This window comes from Gasterosteus aculeatus, chromosome 5 (genome assembly GCF_964276395.1).
Source record: "Gasterosteus aculeatus chromosome 5, fGasAcu3.hap1.1, whole genome shotgun sequence".
In the NCBI taxonomy this organism is placed as follows: domain Eukaryota; kingdom Metazoa; phylum Chordata; class Actinopteri; order Perciformes; family Gasterosteidae; genus Gasterosteus; species Gasterosteus aculeatus.
The window spans coordinates 11717295-11723943 of record NC_135692.1 but is presented as its reverse complement, the minus strand read 5'-3'; positions in this window follow the sequence as shown (position 1 = coordinate 11723943).

The window sequence follows — 6649 nt, the reverse complement described above, 5'->3', positions numbered from 1 at the left end:
ACAAAACGAATAAAGAAAATGATTAAAGTGATAACAAAGGCATAAAATTTAAATTATTGAGGCACCACATCAGGGATCTGTATGTCACTGCGCCGCCATTCTTAACCTCTCTTTCAGCACTCCATTCATTCTGCATGACAGAAACTGCAAAATAGAGGAGGAAGGAAAGGAAAGGGGGAGAAATAGCGGGATGAATTTGTAACATTAAAAGGTAGAAAGCGAGAACGCAAATAGGCCTTCAGCTTTAGAGTTATTAATGACTCTTCTAAGATCTCCGACTTTTCCAATCTCTCAGAGAAGCGCATGAAGGAGTCTGAAGATGAAGCTGACCTTCAAAATGTTCTTTGGTCTTTAGTTAAGAAATTCAGTCGCCATTATGGCATCATTAAGGAAACAAGGATAAAATTACTCCATGGTTAATGGCCTATAGGATCCCCCACCAAAATTTGTTTCAGATCTAATAAAACTGTGCTTAACACACTCGGATGAATTATGAGGACTGTTATGTGGGTTATTAAAATGTGGAAAATAGATTTTCGAGAGCTTGGAGGACTGGACTTTCTAAATCAGATAGCAGAATGGTATTTTCTGCACAATAAATTCCACCATGTCTCAATTTCATTTATTTTCTCTCCTGAATCTGAAACTATGATTTATCGTGTGGTTTTGATAAGCTCTAGAATACACTGTTCAATGTGGCCAACTTTAGCATTTCCGAGAAGAATAAACATTAGTATTCATTCACATGTTGTTCATACATGAACACATAAAAAGCTGGTTTTCAGACATTATGTTGATTATGGAACTACATTAAGAAAAGCTAATTAACAAGATGAGTCATTTGAGGCAATAACTCATTATGAAGATCTCAATTAAATTGCGGTTTGCTTTTATATTTGTTTGACGTGGTTTGGAAGTAAAAGGCTGCAGAATTGGTTATTAGCATATTTCATATGAGGTTAGAGAAAGCAGGCAGGGAGAAAAACGAAGCTGCAGGCTATTGAGGCTCTGCATTGTCTCATATGCAACCGCATGGCAAACCTGCAGAACTGTGTCATTTGCACCACTTATTACCTGCTATTGTAATCCGGACCTCGATGCCATGATGAAATACAGACTTGTTATGAAAAAGGGTAAAAGTTAGCCCAAGATGGTGCCACAGAGAGGTGGTTTGTGTGGTAATGGCATTTGCTCTCTTTAAACTTTAATCTTTCCTATTAATTCCCTGCAACTGGAGAATGTACGAGAGTTAATGTTCCATGAACGTGTTTCTCACTACGCAATCTCTTCAAGCTAATTACCTTCAGGTGCTAAATGGTAGGAAATTGCTATCCATTTGGATGAGAAAAATTTCACCTCCTGCTCCCTAGTGAAACATTTTTTTGCCGGGCACATTAAGGAGGGGAAAAAAAAGAGAGGAAAAGAGGCTCGCCTCCACCAAGGTAAACAGTGGACATAAAACTGCCTCTTCTTGGTCTTTTCTGTCCTCCGGCCTGAAACAGGAAACCATGGTCCCTCTCTCTCGCCACGGAGGTCAGGTGGAGGTCAACAGGTGCTCCTCTTGACAAGGGGAACGCAGAACAGATGTTTGATTGGCGTGAATCATCCGTGCTGCCCATTAGAAACTTATGATGTGAAAGGATAGCTCTCCCGGTACCGGGACTCGGTTTAATTTGACATCCAAACAGACAGGAGTCTGGAGTTGCATACGGTTCTGTATCTAACTTCCATCCAACGGTTGACCAATTATTGAATCATTTCCATAATTCGGTAAGCACAGACCACATCATTGGAGTCAGTGGATGTTTGTGTCACAGTTTGGGTTTTAGAACTGTCTCTCCAGGATACCTGAAGTTTCAGCGGAGATTTAACATTCTACACCAACTTTGTCATCCCAGCTAAGCGTAAGAAATGTTGTTTTGCGAGATAAAGAAAATATGCTTTTCTGCATCTGTACTGTTTACGTATCAATAAGAAATGTGTATGACAATGGAAATGAAACAAAAAGAAGTGGGTAGAAAACGTAATGACTGACCCAGCTCCAAAACCAGTTATGCAGGACAGCCACTCAAGTATTTAGACATATTTGAAACAGGTCCATAATATCTTATGGGAAATGGCGTGATAAATTTGACTTTTTAAAAAAGATCAATGGTTTGTGTGTGCGTCACCATGGAGATAAAAAAGGATATTCCCAAGTATTGATACAACTACGATTTAAGATGAGTATTCAATCAATTTTTCAATATAATCAGTGTCAATATTGACTATTCTGTATGAAGTCCATACTTAAATTAATTTCAGGGTAAAAACAATTGCAGCTTCAACACAAACACAACTACCGTAACGCAATGAGGTGAAAAGTTAAATCATGCAAACCACATGAAAACATTTTATTTCAGCGTTGACCTTTAACATTTTAGTTTATTGTTCGAGGCACACAACTTTGCATGCCAAAACCCCTCGAGTCCGTCCAACTGTATTCAGCGCCACGTGAACTCCATGTGAAACCCTCACGGTGCAGTTCAGCGGGTTCTCAGAAAGAGTCCCGGGAAGATGCATCATATGAGGGGAGTAAAAAGGCCAGCTGGGATGGGTGGGCCACATTGTGATCACTCACCTTCATCCCTGATTTGTAGTCATTATCCCTACCAGCGTTTGAAGATCAAAAACAAGGACAGGGAGAGTGATGGGGGACAGGGAGAGGCAGCCGGAGAAAGAGAACGGGGGAAATGAGTGAAGGAGGGAGGGACAAAGAGACGGCTGTCCGTGTGTGTGTGTGTGTGTGTGAGGCGCGTCTGTCCCACTGACTGCCATTTGCCCCTGTTTGGTGGATATAGGAGCGTAGGTGGCGGGCGATGCTGGGAAGTGGGCGGGGTTAGGAGGAGGGTGGATAAGGGTGATAGCACCTTAAAACCAACCAAGCTGCAAAAGCAATGAATATTAAATCCACGCCTAAATAGCTGGGTCTATGTGAAGCATTACTGTATTATAATTTTAGATTTGTCACCGACGGGATGCAGGTTTGACTTGGAACAACAAGGCACGTCAAAGCAATCTTTACTTCTCTGATAACGGCACAGCTGTAAATTGATAATCTCATGTGAATTATTTAGAATTTGGCTTTCGATGGTCCTGCAATCGGACAAATGCAAATAAAGTGTGTTTTTTTATTTGTGCTGGGAAGTGCGATAAGGTAAGACAGTGAAAATAGGGACGTATAACAATTAGAGGAAAATATCATTTCTCTTTACCCATCCATGTCCCAGGCAGAGTGTAAATGTTGAAGGACTCCCATCAGGCCATTGTATAAATTATCCAAACCCTCACTGTGCTGAAATCCATCCCCAACTGTTTGACTGAGAAAGCAGAGATTTTTCCCTCCTTTTTTAGATTTAATTATCTTTTGTTGTTCTTTTTATCTACCTTCAAGGATTGTCCTCAGTGGGGGGTTAAAAGAATGGGAAGTGGAAAAGACGAGGGGGGTGTCTGATAGCTAGTGCTGGGGATGTAGGGCTAGTTTGTCCTCTGTTTGATCTGATTCCTTACAATGACACAGCGGGAAATTAAATATGAAGCCGAATTAACACCACTACTTAATGAACAACGGGGAAATAAATCTGGCTTCCTTCCAAATTGAGTGGAAGTCTAACTCCTCCTCAGAGTATTTCCTCTTTAGTTCAGCTTAGTCTGAGCTAATTTTCGCTTCATTTAGACACAACATTTATGGAAGTGTTGATTTGTAATAAAATCCTAATTTAAAACCATCTATCATGCAAAATATAGCGCAAAAAAAAAGTGCACAGAACATTAAATCTACGCTTACTTTTGACAGTTTGAAGTTTACAATTCGGCAGTTTAATTGCTCACTTCCCTTTTCATGAGATCTATTGGAGGTGAGTTATCCACATAGTGGCAAGCCTTTCCTCATACCTATTTAATAGACTTTCTGGAGCTTTGCCCCTTTGAGAGAAATAACACGTGTAGAACATTAGCTCAATTGTTGTTAAATAATTTTGTATCAAGTTGCTCTGTATGTGCAGTCATTCAAGTGACGGCTGAAGTACGGCACAGAAATAAAACATCGTCATAAGCTGTTCAATTTGTTGTTCGGTACTTCTGCCCCATTCCGCTCTACATCGCTGCTCTTTGGAAACTGTTGCAGCCATCAAAAATAACCGCAGCTACTTGAGTTTTTTGTCATGTTTTTACTTCATTGAACCTTTACAGACGAGTGTGTGAGAATGTCAGCACGCGAGTTAGCGATAACTCACCTGAACAAAAGCGGGCATTTAATAATAATTGAATACAAAAAGAAAAATACGTTGTATTTCTCGTTTTTTCTGTCACAACAATATTTTCCTACCCGTAAACATCTCTGCATATCGTTTCATTCTTGACAGGTAGAAATAGGGAGGGATAACTTAACCTGACTGAAAGAATACTGCATGTCAGGTAACACTGTCGAATGATGCCTTTGGCAGGTGGAACTGCTCCCCTGCCAAACTGTCACCATTTAGGCCCCGATAACGCAGGTAATTGCATTTCCAGAAGAGCAGGAGCAGATGAAACATGCCGCGGACAGATACTGCTGGCACACCGGCCCCCTTCTGTTGGAAAATTTCATTTTTCCACAAGGAAGCCATGAATGCTATGAGGCTGAATCCCAGTGCGTTTTTCCGCACTTTATCAGTGTGTGGCCCACCAAGTGGGGAGACGGAGGTAATTCATTCGGCTGAGACTCACCACCCTAATCCAATTTCCAGCCTCCCCCAGCAAGAGATAATTACAAGTATTAAAGCTGTTAGGACAGGGGGGGGTGGGGGGGGGGGGCTTACTCTGAAACTCTGCTGCAGGCCCTGGAAATATCGACTGAGTGGAGGGGGGGGGGGGGGGGGGGGGTCTGTTAGGAGAACTCAAGCTAAGGTATTGTTCAAAACTAAGAAAGTGTGGTAACTAATGAGGCAACGGGATTCTCAAGGTACGAAAGGACCCCCACCCCCCCCCCACCCCCCCCCCCCCCCCCCCCAACCACACGTCATTACGGATGCCAGGAAATCACTTAAGGCTGCACAAACAATTTCAGGTGTCAAAGAAAAAAACGGTATTCATATAATTGTCTGGTCGCTTTTATCTACCTGTGAACTTCACATTCAGATGTACAGCACTCAACGAAATACACTGAACTCAAGCTCTGCCTCTTATGACTATTTACAAAAGTGCTTCCCAAACTACGTACAAAGTCGCCCAGTAGTTTATCATAATGATCTCTCGGCAAAGAGTCTCAGACACGCAGCCACCTACACGCCGACCAGCGGTAAACTACACCCTTTTCCAGCCTTTGAAGACACAATGGAGGAGTGGAGGTTGGAGCAACACAGAAGATTTTCTTCTTTCTCTTCTTTTTTTTTTTTTTATCTCTCCACCGCTTAAACTTTGACTCCTCAAGGAGCAGAAGCCCCCCCCTCTCAAAAAAAAGGCTCTAATTAACGGAAGCAGAGACGCTCCTTCGCTCCCCTCATTCAGGGCTCCACAATGGGCAAACCTGTGAAGCAGAACCAGGAATGGAATATTAAAGGAATGAATGGAAACACACCCAAATAAGAGCCCCGGCATCACCCCCGGCCACTCTCAGTCCTTGCTCCTCATTGTTTTTGCTTTGTGGAAGAGGGTCTCCACCAATTACTGGAGATCAAAGAGTCACAGAGAAGAGGCATGCTGACGTTAAGGAAGGTTTGTATTTCATATATCATCACACGCAAAATAAGAACCACACCGCTAGTTCCACAAGGCCAGACAATCCTCTAAAATTCTTATTTGACAGTGGAAGTGGAGCAGTTTTTTACTGTGCATCTTGTCGGTATGCAGAAGGAGCACAGGTATGAAATATTTAAACGGTGAAAGAAAGAAAAAGTGTTGCATCTGGGGACAGAAAGAAAAAAACACCTGTACCTGCGGACCTGCATCAAAGAAAATCTGTTGTTTCCACACAGGAGCTCTTTATCGTAAGCAATATATCTGAAACAGAAATTTACTTTTCCGCTTTAATAAACACTTCTCCACATATAGATGTGAAAATGTTCTGATTCTAATTACTTGAGCTGAAAGTGTCCTGTGTAACTCACATTTGGGAGACTCCCTGCAGCTCCACGCGTATTCTTACGGCCTATTCAGATGGTTGTTAAGCCGATTAATGAGACTGAAACTGGTCCTTTCCCATTGCTATTTAGGCGCTCCGTGATGAGTCAGTCGGCCCTCTTTGAATGTTTTAGTAATTGAAGGAATGCGTGTAAAATGTTTCTACGACATTTTCCGTCAAAATAGACGAATGCTCTTCGAAATTCTTAATCGATGATATTTTTGTTGAGAGCATTAGGTCATTTTCCCCCCTGAGTGCAAACTATAAATACTTGACATATATTATATCACATTACATTAACAGACATATACATCGTTTTAATAAGGCCAGGCAGGTTGTTTTGGTAGAATACTTTTCCACAGCAGGGCATTTAAAAGTGCTTTACAAAGCAGGCAAAATGTCATTTATAGGATATCAAAGGAAAGGAGGCAACATAAAAAGACGCACCAATGGGAAATGAAAATGAAAATAAATAAAAGATTTTAATTTAATTGTCAAACAGAAAGAAGA